This window comes from Gavia stellata, chromosome 2 (assembly GCF_030936135.1).
Source record: "Gavia stellata isolate bGavSte3 chromosome 2, bGavSte3.hap2, whole genome shotgun sequence".
In the NCBI taxonomy this organism is placed as follows: Eukaryota; Metazoa; Chordata; class Aves; order Gaviiformes; family Gaviidae; genus Gavia; species Gavia stellata.
This window is the reverse complement of record NC_082595.1, coordinates 55,300,613-55,319,035: the sequence shown is the minus strand read 5'-3', so window position 1 is coordinate 55,319,035 and position 18,423 is coordinate 55,300,613.

The following is an 18,423-nucleotide window of genomic DNA, read 5'->3' as shown; positions in this document are numbered from 1 at the left end:
GTTAAGAAACCACAGTTAAAAGAACCAGTATAGTGGGCAACAGAGAGGAGAATTTAGCCTTTAAATTAGTTGGAGCATGTGTGTTTAGAATGATTCTCATTCAGTAGCAGGAAACACTTTTCCTGCCCTTTTCCTCCTCTGGTCCAGGTTTTAATGAGCAGGTTTGGAGAAATAACTTCTTATTCAATTATCTTCATGCATTTTATTATTAACGGGCAAGGAAGATGTTGCGGTTGAACTCCCCTGCATAACCTGACTAACCCTTTTGTCCAAATTTGTAAGACATAGCTGTCAGACCTACTAAGAAAAATTTAATTCACTAGATAACCCCCCAAAAAGTTTACAGTGTTTTTCTCTTTATTACCAGCAATGCCTTAATGAGAATACACAAGCACATCGTCTAGAATGAAAGCAACACAGGTGTGCAAGCTCTGTTTCAGATTACCAGGATTCACATTATATGGATTATCAGGCCCCCTGTAAAGCCACTGGGTAGAGGTGGTAAGAGAGTGGTTACATTCCTGAGCAAGTCCCCTTTGACTGTATGTGGAGTCTGGTCCAGCCTCTTATCAACAACTAAGGAATGGGAAATGCTGACTAACAGCAGAAGCCTGGCTTCTCCCATCCCTGCCTGAGTCCTTGAAACTTGATACCTAAAATGTATGAGGATTAATTCAAGCACACTCCCAAAGACAGGCACAAATCTGTGTTTGAAAGTATCGCAAAAGACCAAGGAGTAGGGCAGAGCTATCCAGGAATCTGCTCTCTCTGCTGCATCAGAGGGTGCCAATCTCTCTCTGCCAGTCTCACTTCAGATAGAGTGCCCAAAGCACAAAGTGTTTTTGGAGAGGGACAGTTTTTCACTGGATCTGTGCAGAAAAAAGTGCAATTGACAATAAACCAGAGGGATCCTGATTCTGTGAGCTGTTGAGAAGCACAGAGAGTGCGCAGAGAGTCAGAGAGAATCCTGGTTTCTGATCGAAATATTATGTGAAACAATAATATTATGCAACAAGAATTTTGTTTTATTGCATAAACATGTATAAATAAAAAGTTATAGATATGCAATCACAGGACTTTTCAGAGTGCTGTTGTGGAGATCTGGGAGTCCCAGCATACAGCAGTCCTAACCTCCAGGAAATACATAAGTATCCGTTGACATACTTTCATTTACAAACCTGTTTTGGCTACTGACTGTATATTGCCACATATATATGCAGATGCTACTTATTCAGCTTGAATATTTTCCTTAAAAAAAAAATTAAAAATCAAGTATCAAACCATAAGGACAACATTACCCTTCATAGTTTGCCATAAAACATGCCTCATATTTAATTTATAAAAACTGCTTCTTGGAATTAAAATTTTATATCCTTCCTTTTATAAAATTGTATTCATTCATATTATGTATGTTATTTCTGTTATTTTTCTCTTATTTTCTAATGTCTAGTGAAGATTTTTTACAGGGAAGTGCTGACTCACAATGGGAATTTTATACCTCCCACTACGACGGTCTTGGTATTTATGTATCTGTCATTATCTTAGTGTCTGACTTTTCAAGCTCTGATATTTTCTTGAAGTATTTCTTGTTGCTGATATTCAGCAATGAGGTTCTGTAATGGATGGGTCATTTGAACAGGCTGATATTGCAATTTTTATACACCTAATATATCTACCTTACCTTTAGCTTTTCTATTATTCAGGATTTTCTGTTGCATTTCTATATCCAGGTTGTATGAATTCGATTTTCACATTTCAAAAATGTATTTATCTTAACAAAGGGGTTACACTGTGGCCACTTCTATTAATGCAATGTACACTGGATTTGACAGACCTCTGTAAAGTGGCAAGTGGTAATCAAACCACTGCTGTTTCTCAAGGTGTCTTTTTGCTTGGCTAGTTTAAACTGAGATGTCCACTGAAGAAGCTCCCTGTGTACTCTCAGTTGGCTAAAAACAGTACCAGTGCTCAGAAAGGTGACCTCCTCTTCGCACTTCTTCACAGGGCAATGGCCACAAAATTTATAGAACACTTTTGCCTACAGAGGTTTTTCTCAAACTGTCTGCCTGATCTATGCGACATGTCACTTATCATTGTTAAGAAAGAGAGGTTTAGTGAAGCACAGCATCCCACATGGATGCTTAAAGCCATTTTTCGCATTGGGGTTACACTCTTCTGACAAAATGTCAATGTCTTGTCATACACATTCAGTGTCACTGAGTTAGTTGTATTTGGTTTTAGAAGTGCTGCATTTGTATGAATCCCAGCAGCTAAGAAATGGCTTATGAAGATCTGTCACATGGAACAGAAAAGACAGAAACAACTTTTAAAAACCTGCAGCCACTGAGCTGAACTGCCTTCAAAGTGAGCTTGTATAAGATTTGCTGTGTCGTGAACTTTGTTGACTAGAAAAAGACTGAATCCTATTGTAGACGCTAAGGTGGCGTCACTATACACATGTATACAACCTGAGATCTTCCCACTCAAGTTGCACTTTTCTGTTGCAGTCTTGCTCCAGGGGCCTTGAAGGATCTGCAATCCTATTCAGAACAGCCACTTTACAGACCTAATTAAGATACACAAGGCTTAAAAGGAAGGCAGCTAGCCTGATCATGTGTCTGACAGCATCTAATCCAAATATTTTAAGTTCTTATAGAGCCAGCTAGAGTCAAAGAGAAATGCTCTTACTGCTGTGAGATATCAGCTGCTCTCAGTGAGCTGTGCCGGGCATCAAGTACAGGCAAGGCCGTGTGCAAGCCACTAGGAAAAACTGAAGTGAGTAGTGCTCATCTCACTTGGGAAGCTAGTAAAGGCTCAGCATTAATAGTCCCCACTAAATTACGGCATTGCTCATCCAAATATCCTGCTGTTACTGTAAAAACCAACCAGTTCTAGTTCAGACTTCATCCAAGCCATTGTTCTTTATCAGAATAATCACAGGTGTCTTTAATGCGACCTTGTACTGCAGTGGACTTAAACTCAGCGTACTCTGCACTAAACATTCAGATCTTGGTTCTTGTGTCTTGACAAGCAGGAAACTGTAAGACTGTAAGATGACACAGCAACACAGAATCTTTTACGTCTCTTACAGTGTTTTAATCTATAGGTTAAAAAGTTAGGCCATGTGGAAAAATTGTGTGTGATATGAAGGTTCACTGGGAACATAGCTCATATTTTCTACTGCTGTAGTCTAAGGAAAATCTTGCATGTGTCCTATCAACTACTATAGTAAGAAGACTAAATTTTATTTAAAAAAAAGAGATAGTGGAGTTAATCACTTCTGGGTACTGACTTTTGTTGTTCTCAAATATACTGACCATAAACCACTTCATGTGCAGTCAGTGAAATTCTACAATGCTTAATTAAACATGTCCTTTCTTGAAAGAACTCAGTTTTGGAACTTGAAAGGAGCTGTTATTCACTGGTTGTTTCACTGGCTGATCAAACTGAGTTAATTAAGTCCTTTTTAAATACTTATTTTTTTGTATATTTAGGTGGGTGTTTGACACTTCACTGAAGCTAATTCATGAGCACTGCAGCTAAAAAACTTACAGACATGTATTATTTCTTTATAATATTTGATCTTTTGTAATGAATAGTATTTTACTTTTGTTATCACTTAAATTTAAATGAATCAGTCTTCAAACCGGAAATATTTATGGAGAGCTGAAGATAAAAATTAGATAAGAAACTTAATGGGAAGCTCAAAAGTCAAATACTTAAGGGTCTAATCAATGTTTAACTCTTCATTAACCTACCTATGTTTCACAGATATGTTTGCAAGGAAGACCATAGGCCTTGCTTGCCTGAAGCTCAAAATAAAAAAGCCAAGTTGTATTAAATCAGTAATCAATATACAAAAAAACCCCAGCACTTCAGTACTCCCTGTTGACTAAAGTAAACTAAAAGAAATGGTACAATAATGAGTCCCTATTTTTCTAATGTCCTTGACCTTGGACTGACAATCCAGGTTCATCTACTTTGACTGCTTCAAAGAGTTTCAGACTATTTAAGCCCTAGTTCCTTTTGTAGCACTTAAGCCTTCACTTTACTTCAGAACGATACAACTGTGCACAGTAATAGCTCATTGCTACTATTCTGCTGTATACTACCTACATACACTATGTGAAAAAGCTGCATTTAAAAACTTGCAAATGTTATCTTCCATAACTTTGTTAGAGACAATATTGTCTCATTATTTCTAGTGATCCTTAGGGAAAATCTAAAGATAGGAAGTAATATTATTCAATTATTTGGAGTAGTTTTCAAAACTGACCAGTAGTTTTTAAGATTGACTACTATATTCCCATGGCTCAAATGACTGTTATTTGTTAACAGTTCTTACATATTCTTATCCATGTTAAATTATTTACACATTTAACTTGAGAGACTGCTTTCTAATGAGCAAGTGGTATTTAATCAATGCAAATAGTGTCAAAGTAAAACTAAGTTTTGTTTGAATTTAGTTGAGATGAATAAATAAACCTGAAAGTAGTTAGTTAATTATAATTACAGTTTTATCACTGCCTAAAAATGCCTAGTATTTAAGAGGTACTATAAATTGTAATTGATTTTTATTTGATGGCTAGTGCTGATATTTCAATGTAAGAAGAGAGAGCAAAGCACAATCAAATAAGGTGTTATAGAATAAAAGTAAAATGCAATCTGAAATGACAAATTTAAATAGAAATAATTAAGAAATATAGAAATTAATTAAGAAATAATTAAGAAAGAAAAAAATAAGTTCTCATAACTGAGGTCTATAAAGTACCACTGCTACAGTTTCCGTGTATAGCCCCATATGTATCTCTCATTTATCAGCCAGGTAAAAAGAATGTCCAGCAGCAAAGGATGCCATTCAATGATATTTATGGATGGCTAAGTGAAGAAACTAGAATTTCATTTGGGAATACTGACACAATGGATTTATTTTCTCAACTGAATCTTATGCTAAGGCTCAGCTCAGCTTGGGATTGTTACCTTTTTCCTTAGTCATAGTTGAAGCCTTATTTTCTTTTCCTTTTGAAGAGTCTGGAAAAGATATCGAACATAAAAATAGAAGGAGAAGGTTAGTAATGTAAGTATACACTGTGCCCATCAGTACTATAACAAACATGCATAACACCAGATCAACCAAATGTGCAAAAGAGATAAGTGTTAAGAATTAGAATTTCTGTTTACTTCAATTTAAGATTTGAAAGCAAAACAAAAATAATTCCCACTAAATTAGCTGGCAAAGTTTCTGCAGTTCAAACCATGCACTCATTCCTGTGCAGCCTATCATTTCAGCTTGTCATATGAATTCAGTAACAGTGTCGTTACTAATTCACTCAGAAAAGACCAGAATTCCTGCTGCAGTATTGGCTCTGCAGGTCAGACATTGGTTAAAGAACACCACAATAAGGGTTATGATTTTATTATTTCTGAATCATGTCAGACATTGCTCCTTTCAATGTATCAGATCTATTAAGTGAGAAGAAGCTAAGTTTAGTTGCTTTTCACCAAAAGCCTGTAATTCAAAATATATAGAAACTGCACTGAGATACCAGCAGACCCTTTCATGAGGACGACTTGTTATTTCCCAACCACATAATGATAAGACATTACCCTTTTCCTTTAAGGCTGCAGGCGGCTTCACATCTTTTCTTTTACCAATCTCTAGAAAGAAACATTTAACATTTATCTCAAGTCAGGTTAGAGAAATAAGATGACACTTGAAAAGAAAGCAAGTCAAACAATTTGATATGTAGAGAGCAAAAAAGATGTGATAATTTAATGGATTTAACAGCATGGAAATAAAGAACAGGACAAAACAACGAGGTCATTCATTCATCCTTTTAGACTTGGATATGCAAAATAATAAGCCTTCGATACGTCATCAGTTTCTTCGTGTTTTGAGAAAACTGTACTGTTAAGCTGTCTCTCAAGTAGGCAATGAAGAATAATAACTTACAAAGAGGGAAGCAATTCTATAAAGCAGTTGGCATCAATGGATTTTTCTTTTGCTGAACCCCCCCAAAAAAATAATCCACATTGATACAATTAAGATATTACGAATACTGGTCTTGAAAGCCAGAGGCTGCTGATAAAAGTAAGTGGGAGTTTTCTTTATTCAGGAGTCACAAAAGGACCGGTTACTCATTCAGGACTCCATTATTTTTTTAATACCAAAGAGGCCATATGTGTATTGCCTGTGAACAGGATTTCACTTCCTGCATATATATAGCCTTTTAAAATCATAAGCAAGCTGGGTATAAAATAAAGAGCAGTGCTCATCCTTCGAATGTACATTCATCTATTTTGTGTCACAACAAATAGTCCAAGAACATAATGGTATCTTTAATTTTTCTGCAGTATACGACAAAGTATTAAAGGAGATGAGAAAAAACATTGATATTCTAGTTCTCTCTTTCTTGTACCTGACAAGGCAGAACCCAAGGACAAAAGAAAATCTAGAAGTTGGCTAAGCACAAAAAAAAGGAAAACTATGATCTTCTTGTGGTGCCCAGGTGAGACGCATGGACTGACAACAGTGACAAAGAGGAGAATCCTGAGCCCCAAGTGGTACCCTGGCTTCATTCCCTGGAGTTTTCACAAGGAATAATACATTCCTCCCAGAAGTGCATCACTTTTTACTGTATGTCTATTCAGTACTCTGCACTATGCCAGCCATAAACTGGACTGCACTGAGTATCTCCAGCTTCCAAAAAAATGGGACTTCATCGCTGTTTGTACCTTGGATGTGCCTTTATAGCTCAGGAACCATGCACCGTTCTGCTAACCTTTGCTGTTTCCCTTAAATTTTTGAGCTGTTTCAATACTCTCCAGAAAGTCATCAGTGCCCGCAAATCCTATAATTCTTTGTATTAGTGTTCAATATATGTCACATTGCAACAAACAGAGTTTTCTCTAAATAGACACTAAAGAATCCGTGACCTCTGTGTGCACAGCTAGCAGGCCAACGTCCTGTAGCTAAAAGATTAGAGATGTATGTGTTCATGTTGCCAACAAATTAGGAAGAAACCCTGACTTATACCCGTCACCCTCGAACACCTGGATCTGTCAGTAGCCTCAGCCAGTCTCATTCTCAGTCAACCACATTCTGGAGCCACATGGACCAGATTTAGTCTAGTTCCCTGCAGGAATGCCCCTACTATGGGATTTAGACAACTTGTTTTTGGCAGATTAACATTCAAAGGTGGTATAAAAACATATTTTAGTATTTCCCCCAGGATGCAAATTCAAATTTCCGCATTTAAAAGAAGCCCAGGTAGTTACTAGGGACTTTACTGGCGTTCTTTCTGTACAGCACAAATGTTGTTAAAAACAAAATAATGGATAAAATAATCTAAACACGAACCAGGATGGGTTTGGTTTTCCATCCTCATATATTCCTACTCAAGACTTATTTGTAGCACTGAATAGCTTTTCTGATATTCAGTTCTGAATTTCTTAACTTCTTCACTTACCTTTTTCCTTTGACCCCTCTGGATTCTTGGGATTTTTTCCTTTCAGAGAATCTGTAAGGAGATAATTAAGTTTTTTGAGATTCAGAAGATAGGACTGCCCTTCTACACTTAAAAGAAAAACCAATAAATATTTAAAAATTAAGACTAAAATTGTGAACACAAATGGATGCAACCTTGACCTGTCTTTACAGCCTCTCTAGTGACCACCTTATATTTTTTAATGTGCAATAATGTTAATAGCATATGCAAGAATAGAAGTTAATATCGATCACTCTGTCTGTAGAGACCTCACAGAAAGGAGAAATCGGAAAGGAGAAGCGGAAAATGCAAGTAACGACACAGGATTAGGAATTCTTAAGGCCTTATCCAATACTTTATGAAGATAGAAAGGATTATTCTGTTTTCTCTGATGGGCTGAAGCCTAGTTTTTTGACTCAGTCCTTCAGGGAGCATGCATTCAGGGTCAGCAAGCACAGGAAAAACATACATTATGTTGCATAAACACCTAATTTTTTTTTAAAAAAGCAATTGCCTCTTGACCTCTTAAGTGTATGTGTTGCGGGATATTAGGAGGAAGTAGTTTATTCCAAAGTGAGGAATTAATTTCATGGGCTTATGAATGTATGTGGTTTGACTGTGAGAATAGCACAGCTTGCAGGAAGCTGAGTAGACCCAATTGCACTCCATCTGACAGGATGTAGCACCTAGGCATCTAGAAAAAACATGCCAATTATTCCAAAGGAAAGTTAACTAAATCTTCAGTAAAACAGATAAAGCTAAAAGAAGATCCTTTCCAAAATAAGTTTAACTTTGATTATCTTCCTGGCTGCCATGGTACCAGGAAGCCATCCCACTTATCCATCTGGCTTTAAGTGCGAGTTGTAACAGAAGTTCACTCCCAGGGTGGCTGAAGCCATTGCAGAAATCACACTGTTCAGGGATAGGTACTTAAATTGGGAGCCTGATCTTCACAGCAGCAGGTGGACTCCTTCAGGAGATTGAGAGACAACTTCCAGTGTGAAGACTGAAACCCTTTGAAGTAGCCTCTGTGTTGACCTCATAGGAAGCCTTCAGACAACAGCTACCCAACTTGATGATTTTACTTCATGTGCACATCTGGGATCTCAAAGATCAGCAGCCACTGTTACAGCCACAGGCACAAACCATAGCCTTAGGCCTTGTGGGTTTGGTGGCTTATGCCCATGAGGTTTTTTTGTCATCCATGTAGCAGGACCTACAATTTATAGTTCCTAAAGCAGGTTCAGCACTTTTGACTCTTACAACTTGTGGATGCAGCTATCAGTGCAGGACACTTCCAATGGTGCACTGACTTCCCCACTCTCTGAGTCAAGACTACTGAGATCACGAGTCCTGTTTCCCTTCCAGGGAGCAGGTTTTCTTCTTCAGGGGTTTAAACAGGGACTTGCTGAAGACTTTTCAAACTTCTGCTCTCAACTGACCACTTTCCTGCTGGTCCCAGAAGGAGAAAAACATAAAGTTGGGTTGCTGCTTTCCTCCCGCATTCTACTGCAGGGGTGAAGCTGGGTCAGGTTAGGAAGATGATATAGAAAGATGCAGCAGCAGTATGTGAACTCTTCAGGATAAAGATCTAGTTCTTGTGCAAATGACAACAACAAATAAGCAGATGGAAATAGCAGGAAATATTAACTGAACAGGCACTGCTTTTCTGTGGGTGAGTCTCACAGCATAAACTTCTACTTTTAAAGAAAAAAAATGTCTGTTATAAGATAAAAAATGCTACAGGCAAGATGTTATTTCATTTTATTTTTACTTTAAAGGAAGCACAAGCATTGCATAGCAAGTGCAAATCAGCGCATTTGTTTCTTTAATGACAATGTGCTATTATCTATATGGCAAGAAAGAAATACACACTACTGACTTATTTCCCCTAGCAGTCTGTGCATAAAAATAAATAGGCTTATTATCCACACATAACTGACATAAGAAAAGATGCAAAGATATCCCAAAACATGGCAAAAGCAAACAAGAGGGGAAAAAGGAGCATTTGTTTGGAAAACAAATCATGGAACACAGGGTAAGAATGAATTTACGTTGTCTCTACAGCACAAATGCTGTCACTTTAATAACCCAGCATAGTGCAATTCTAGCAAATTTCTTAGAAAAATTCAGTGAGGAGTTATATATGATATATCAAGAGCTTTTAGTGCCACTGTTAGAGACTCTGGATGAACGAGCTTCTACTCTGATTAGCTGGGTAAGATATCTACCAAAAAACCATATAGCAAATTATACCATAGAGTTTCATTAGCCTCACATTATTTGAATGTGCTTATGTCAACAGAAAATCAGCTTTCTTATTCATTATTATAAATGGGCTTCTTAACTCTTCTTTACTTCAAGAAAAAGCTGAAAAGCTAGTTATAAATTCAGAAGGAGTCTTGAGATGTCCTTTGTCACAAGACAGCGGCAAGTATATTCTTACAGTGTTCTCCTTAATTACTGCCAATAAAATTAGACTCTAAGATTGAAGACATTTTATTCGCCTCATAAAATAGATAAGGGAACATTGTGAGGTTGTGATCTATAAAGTAACCCAGCGATAACTCCAAATTCAGGGATTTATTTTTCCTGTCTCTGCTTTAAATAAAAACACTATGCATCAGCTTATGAAAAATAGCCTGCTTTATGATAAGGTTTTTGGTCTGGACATCTTCCTTGTTCATCCAAACTTAGCCCATCCTTCAAACAGAATGAGATATGAAGATGCCTCTTTTATTGCCTAAGGTGCCAGGCAAACATTAATCATCACCAGTATTTAACACCTCATCTGAAACTGTTCCTTTATTTGGTTTTATATGAATAGTACCAAACTCCCAAGATACATAATTAGCATGTGGATGCAGTCTTAAAAATCCTTACTTTCCTGTGTTCTTCAATATATTTTTATTTGCCAGAAACATTCACTTTAAGAAACAGATTGTAAGACATCAAGTTGCAAAGAGTGAAAAGAAGGCCCCAATAACCTGGTCACCCTTTACAGAGGCCCACTGAGGAGGCTTGAAGAGGTGATGGAGAGGGGAAAGAGTGGCATGCAAATAAAGCTTTGATTAATTTATAAGCTACAATTGGGGCAAGTATGGTGACTGAAATGCGGGATTTATAGTGCTAAATATATGTTTATGTAGCAGAGTAATCCAGAATGCAATAGGGAAAGCACATAGCCCAGAAAGGCATCAAGATTCCTAAGGGTTTCTCCCACACAGCTTTTTAAGTTCTTCCTGCCGCCAATGTATTTTGAACTGAGCTAGTCAGCTCGCTATTCAGCACCCACATTTTTAGACACAGACACTGAAATGTGCAAATTTGATGCCTATCATGGGAAATAGCCATGGCTGCATCAGCAAGTGCTCTTAGGATCTGAGGGGCCAGGCTTGGCTGGGCTGGCCATCAGCGTTGCTGCAGTGGCTCAGGAGCCTGCCATGAGTTTACAGCTGGATTCAGCATCGAGTAGTAGGTCGAGATCTTGCTGATAGCAGCAATAATGCATTGGGCATATACGACTGTATTACATAGGCTAAAGAAAGTGGCGTGAAGCTCTAGTTGGTAACACTTTGAGTAATACGTTGGAATTGTTACAGAGATTTTCGCCTTGTTTTCCTAAAATGTAGGGAAGCTGATATAACATGGCCTGCACTTGATGTTTAAAATAATTTCCTGCCTGCCCCTTTCTGAAGGCTGGGTGGAGAAGGTCTAACCTCCCGTGCCATGTTAGAAGGACCTGTTAATAACTTAGTGGTTGAAGTCACTGACCTATTGAGCATGAGCCCAGGAGATTAAAAGCAGTGCCGTGGGAGCACTCAGCGAATGCCACGCTACAGAAGCCTGTTCAGGGCTGGCAAACCCCTTTGCGCTTGTTCTAAAGAAACTCTTGCCAAAGAGGAAAAATGTTTTGGGTCTCCTCTCTCTTTCTTTTTCTTCCCTGGCCCCCCCACGCCCCCCACCCCGTAATCCTTTGAAAGGAGCAGCAGGCTGAGCAAAGTTGCCATTCAAGTGCCTCTTCTAATTTTTCAGCACAACCCCATCAGGGAACAACAGATTATAGCCAGTCTGTGGAGAAGGCCACGGGACCCCAGGAGAGTTCAGATATACAGTTCTGGTCGAGATAACCAAGCTCTTGTAAATGGGACATGTGTACATTAGGAGTAGAATACACATAGAAGAACAATACATGAACCACAGAATTTGCAGATTATTATAATTTCATTTTAATTTCTGTTTAAAGAAATGATTAATTAGTGATTGCCCAATTAAGCAAGGGTGAGTGAACGAACACAGCTTTCAGGATTTTGAAAATATGTCTAGCAATAAGATTATTCCTCCTTTGGTTTTAGGGTTTTTTTTGTTCATCTTTCCATAGTGCTTGAACTAAACTTTTCATAGCATATAATGACTATAATTTAGAGTAAATATTAATATGTCTGTCTATATGGTAGATCTTTTTATCATGAAGATCCTAAAGAACATGTCAAATAAGACTTATCCATAAATCACTTCTCCTTTCAAATACAGCTATCTCTAGAAAGGAGGGAAGCAATAAGATGGGTAAAAAGCACCCAGTAAAATAATGGATGAAAGGAAATTTAGTTGAGCTAACCATCTACTTTGACCAAATTAAAAAAGACATGGGAAATGTTTGGTAAAAAATAAGACATAAAAGAAAGATTCAGACCAACTCTCGTATTGCAGGTGATTGACTGGATGAAACTATGGATTTTTAACTATAGTTTTTACAGAGTCCAGAAAGCATTGTTCTTAAATATTACTCAGAGTGGTTTTGTGATATTTGTGATATTTATTTAACTGATTTAATTTAATTAATTTTGAGACTTCTGAACGTTAATTGTCTCAGCATATTCTCTTTATTGGCTTTTTTTTTTTTTTCTGTTTTTTAATGCTACAAATCCTGTAGCATATTTTAACCAATTAAATGTTGATTGGTTAAGATTTATTGTGGGAAAGATGTATAATGACTATTTTAAAATTAATATTCTCATTCTACTTCGTGTAGTTTTCAACAAGTTTTATATTCTACTGTGTATTCTTACCTTTATCTTTTAAAGCTGTAGGATTCTTTCCTTTCTTTTCTTTAGCATGCTCTGTAAAAATAATTTATTAATTTTCAAACTAGAGTGATAAAAGGTTAACATCTAATACCTCTGGGATAATGATTGATTGAATAATTGGCGGGTTCTAACTGAGCCATGATACCAATTAAATGTGTAGCACAAAACTGTTTTTCATCAATTTTAGCATGCTCACAAAGTGAAACCATGAACTTTTCTTAAGTGTGATGAAAGAACAAAGATCACGCAAAACTTAATTCACTTTGCAGCTTGTAATAACAAAGGTTAACAAGTGTTCCTTAATTCTAAATTTGGACTTCTAAGCTTTCATACAGATGCTTCATATCCAAGATTCTATTTGCACTTCTGATCCAGGTAATGACAATTAAGTTTTATCATTAATTTACTAAAATAATATTATGTTCATAAATTCCCAACTAAACTCTACCGTAAAAACAAAATGGCCAATGCATTGCAAGAATTTTTTCTTGATGCACATGGATCTTAGGGTTTTGTACAATTTTGTCCTGCCATGTTACCTTTATCTTCTGTAGCAGCTGGAGAATTCAATTTTTTCTCTTTTCCAGGATCTGTAAAAGAAGTATTCACACCAATGAAGTGACAGTCAGGAGCCACAACTGACTGAAACTATGAGATTTAATCATAAGAGAGAATGAGGCATCTAGATCATATAAAAGACTATAACTGTATATTGGAAGAAATAGTGAAAAATGGTGTGATTGGAAGAGTTGTACGAAATGCACCTGTTTCTGTTCAGAGAGCTCAGTCCACAAAATATGTTTTATTGATTTAACTTTGACACCTATAAAATTTGCAAACTTCAACTTAATATGAGATAAGGATAGTTTTTCAACTTTCTTAACCAGAAAGGACGAAACTGACCGTTTGCCAGTTTTGACTCATCAGAGCTGGCTGTCGCCTACTTCCCTCATCTGGGATTGTCCGTTCTTGCTGAGCAAGTCCAAGGATCTCCTTATTGAAGCTATTCTTTTCTAAGGGTCAGATGTGTATCAGATTAAGAGAGCAACAAAATAGTGACAAATAGGAAGATGAACAGTTCTTTTTATTCTGCCTACAGAGAAGTAGTGAAGATGGCTAGGCCACACCATCCTTCATGGATACTGTATGAGGAAGGGCAGCCCCCTGTAAAAGGCATAAGAAATAACTTGAACCAGACAGAAAACAAGAATTCTGTTTCAGACAAAATGCGAGATCTTCATTCTGGTCTGATGAAACCAAAGCTTTTCCCACCAAAATTAAAAAGACAGATGAGACTGTCCCAAAACAGGCTAGTCAGAAAGAACAGAGACTTGGATTTTGAGTTCTTGCATGTTAAGTGAGCGTTTTAGACATCTGACTACTGGTTACACTGGTTTATACATGTCGTCCGAGAAATACTAATTAACAAGTATTTTCTGGAAAACAAAATAGTATGATGTTTTCCATCAGATATGAAGCAAAAGATTCTTTCTATTGAGAAACTTGGCAGTAATTCAGTACCAGAAGATCTTAAAGAACTCTGTTAGAAGACCCTCTTGGTTTCTACAAATAGGATAAGAGGTCAAGAATCCTAATGAGGAGGAGGTTGTGTTTAGCAGATAGATATGAAACTTGCAGCAGCTATAATGGGTAGCCGCAGTGATAATTGTTTCCTGCCTTAAGCACACACAATTCACAAATTGTCGCTTTTGTTATAAAAGCATGGAATGTGTCCAATAGTAATTTATCATGGTAGCAATAAAGCTTCTTGTTCATGATTTAGTATTCGGCTCTGTGTAACACAAACTGAGCTCATGGGGAATCTGAATTGAAGGAATCCAGGAATAATAAAATTTTATTTATGGTAGAAGTAACCATCAAGTGGAAAAACTTCATTTACTGTTGACATTGAAACTCCTGTTCTATTGGGGCTGATGTCAAGCGGTAAATGTTTCATTATTTTTCTCCTTCTGTATTGTGCTTCTAAAAAGGCAGTACTTCTAGATGACATAATTTTTAAAGGAGAAGACTTGGGAAAGGAATTTGTTGAACAAGGTCAATAGTGTAATTTTATTTTAATAAAGCTGTCTCTTTCCATCCTTGCTACATTGCAGACATCTGCTTCAGAAGCTACCCCTGCACTCCTGCTTCTACCTTCAGGTTTTGTATTCGCCAGTTTATGATTCAGTCACTAATTTTCAAAGTGAGAAAACAAACATTTATTGCAGATGTCTGTGAGGCATATACAGTGAACTAAGTGCCTCTAATAGTCCTAACAAAAATTCAACACCAATTTAAAAATATTAAGTTGATGGCAGAAATCTGTGCTAACAGAAATAAAACTCAGTGAGAAGACTGAAAAGCTTGTTCTTCTGTGTTCATGAGTTATGAAAAATTCCCAAGATAGATTCCATGTTTGGTGCAATGGCCTCTACAAAAAAAAGAGGAGAGCGGAAGACACAGACCTTTCTCTTTTTTTTTCATGAATCACAATTCAAATACAGATTTTGTGATTAATACAAGAATACAAGTAACACAGTGAAATACTACACTGTTATGCCTTTACCAAAATAAATCATTTAATGCACAATACAAACCCTTTACTTTCAGGATCCTGCCTGTAAAAACTTAAAGTTGTTGTGCACCTCCATTATTAAGAACACAGTTACCCAAATTGTCATAGAAGATGTTACCTCAATTATGCATTTTGAAAAAGAGAACATTAAACAATTTTGAACTGAAGCTTGAGTCATTACTGACAAAGCTTGATGTCCCATGTGATCCCTAAAAAAAGAAACCTTTGGGAAGGTGCTTCAGAGATATAGTTGTCATCTCCAGGAGAAAAAATGACTTTTAGGATGGTGTGGCATGTGACACAGATGTTGCTGAAGAATTTAAAAAATGACCCAGGACTGACCTGGAATTGTGAAATTAAAGTGTAAATAAACTCCAGCCATATTCTGTAGGACTGAACTTAGCGAGGTCTGTTAGACAGTCTGCCACAACTTGGCAAAACGACAACCTGTAGCACAAATTCCATGACAGGAGTCTTGTGTTACTTGCTCTGCATTGATTTGCAGTGTTAAGCTCATATTGACATCAGAATACATAACTGAGACCTGTAATGAGCCTAGCAGGTGTGGAGAGAAGAATTTTGTGTGTGAAATAACAAATATAAACTTTATAAGTATTTTTTTTGTGCTGGCATTGCACAAGTATCTTCCTTTCATCAAGGAAGAATACACAGTATTGGGATGAAACTTCTTTGGCTTAAACAGACTAGAATTTCTCGACATATCCATTATTACTATTATCAGATTTGTTGTATCAGTTCTAGTCTGTCTAATCAACCGTAATCTGCAATTCTGACTAGCAGCAGGAGCTCTGACATGGCTTTATCAGTTATAGGGAGAAGCAATATGTAAAACTATAGCTTACTTCCTTGTTTCATCTTTGGTTTATCTGAGGAAAGAGAAGAGAAGGGAAGAAAAAGTGAAAAGAGAAAAGAAAAAGGAAATATTAGAATACATGTTCACATAGGGAATCATTCTTAATACAATCAGCTAATGAAAATGTATTTAATTATATGTTGTCCCTAAGTGTTTAAATATACCTTGAAAGCGATTTCCACTCCATTGTTGCTTGACAGTGTATGTGAAAATAGTTCATGGTTCCCACCTAGTACCTTGCAGACGTGCAACAAGAACATAAAAAAACCCAGTCTCATATGACCTGCTTTAACTGATGGTAATTAACTCCTTCCTTAGTACTATTGGAAATCACACAGAAAAATGTTTGCCTTTTCCTCACTTCCTTTAATGCCTTAATAACAGGCAGTAACTCCCTGGCAACCGTCTGGCACTTGCTTGTGCCATTTTTCAAACAAACAGGGCCAAGAGTTAAAGCGCTGTCTTTTTCTAGACACTTTTGGCAGTTCTCTGCCTTCTTGCTCTCCTTTTAAAAATTAAAAACATGACATGCAACTTTGCTTTACTACTAATAAAAGATCAGTGAACTGAAATGTTGCTACAACCTTTTAGCCCATTTCCAGACCGTAAGGATTTGAGGTCAAAGCTGCAATAGCATGTTTGATTGCTAAAACCTTCAGGTTTGAAACAATGAAGCTATGTCCTGATTGCTAAACAAATAGAGCCACCAACACTCCAGATTTTCCTGCAAGTCTCCTTATACTTAGTGTTTCTCTTAAATTACAAATCTTAATTTTGACCAGGTTTGAATCCCTCTACTTTTTGACATGTGTCCTGACGTACAATAGCTAGCAGAGCACATGATTTCATTTCTCAGTCTAAAAGGCTCAAAAATCCCTTTCAGTTTAAAAACTATTTCCTGGTGCATACATACTTTCCTGATTAAGAAAAAGAGTCCTCTCTTTTCCTCAGATCTTCCAGATACCTGGAATCAGTGAATTAGGTACAGTTTTCTCTTCACTCAAAATGGGACTCAGAGCTGCTTCCATCACTGTATATTTTACTCTTCCATGAGAAATATAAGTACGTGCTAATATTCAAAAAACTTCCTGAAAGGTTTTTTGGCTCATTTGTCTTTGAGTGGTCAATGTGTTGGCAGTAGCTCCATACATATAGGGTGCATAAATGAGAAGCTGAGGCAATTGCTGTCTGAAAGTGTTTATGCTCACTTCTGTGCAGCAGAGGAACAGAGCTGCTGCCAGCGCTTGGAAGTAGCTGCAGAAATAGTTGAGATAGACATTACATGTTGTTCTTATTCCTTTGACTTGCAGAAACTGAATGGCTGCTGGCATGGGGAGATAGTGCTGCTGCTGCTGCTGACTGCTGTCATGAGAAACAGTTTGTCCCCCTTTTGAACTGCCTGGGTATCAGAACCGATGGTTTAGAAATCCCTGCTCAATGTCAACCATGTGAAACTATGGTTTGTACTGCTCAGTCCGTGCTCTTTATGACACAGTTAAAATATTTTGCAGATAAAGTCCCATCTAATGGTGGCACATTGTATAAGGGACAAATCTTAGAGCAAACGCCACCTCATTGCTGCATGAGATAGTCAAATAAAGGGGAAGCAGTGCAGATGGCTGGGGAAGCACTTGTATGGCAATGGAAAACAGTGTGGAGATACCCAGACTAACAATGACTGAAATCTAGGACAAGGCCCACCTAATTATAACATTTTCCATGACAAATAACAAGCAGCTGACAGCTGCTGCAGGGTGCCTGCGCTGGCTTGAGTACTGCTGAGTAAAGCTGAAGCTGAGAAACTGGAGAAAAGAAAAGGATAATAGCCTAACTGACCAAAGCTACATTAGTAAATATGTCCTATACCTTATTCTAAAGGTTACTGGCAAGTTTGGAAAAACTCCAGTATGATAAGGCTGAAAATGCCAAATTCATCATCAGGGCTCTAATTGCCAATTTGAGCATGAGTAAATACAAAAATCACCTTGGTAGACAGTAACAAAATACCATAGATTAGGATGCGCATCATATAAAGGAAGCCAGGGCTGATAAGCTTTTGGTACTTACGTCAGTGCTTCACTACTTTGCACCTTACCATACTAACCTAAAAAAGTATGGATTGCTTTTAAGTGTACAAGAAGGAAATATGCAGGATATAATGCTGAAAGTAACAATAATAATAAATATAAGTGTATATAATGGGAAAAGGCACATCTTTATCTAGATGCTTTAAGGCTCCAATTCTCTTCTTTTTATGTTCAGCATCATCACTCAGTGGCTTGAGTTTTGCTTTAGCCTGGATGTAGCCTGTCCCTTGGTGTTCTTGCTCTGATTGGCTTGGGAAACTGTATGTAGTCTTTGTGACCTTCTGAACTATGTGCCATCATCACGTTTAGTTCT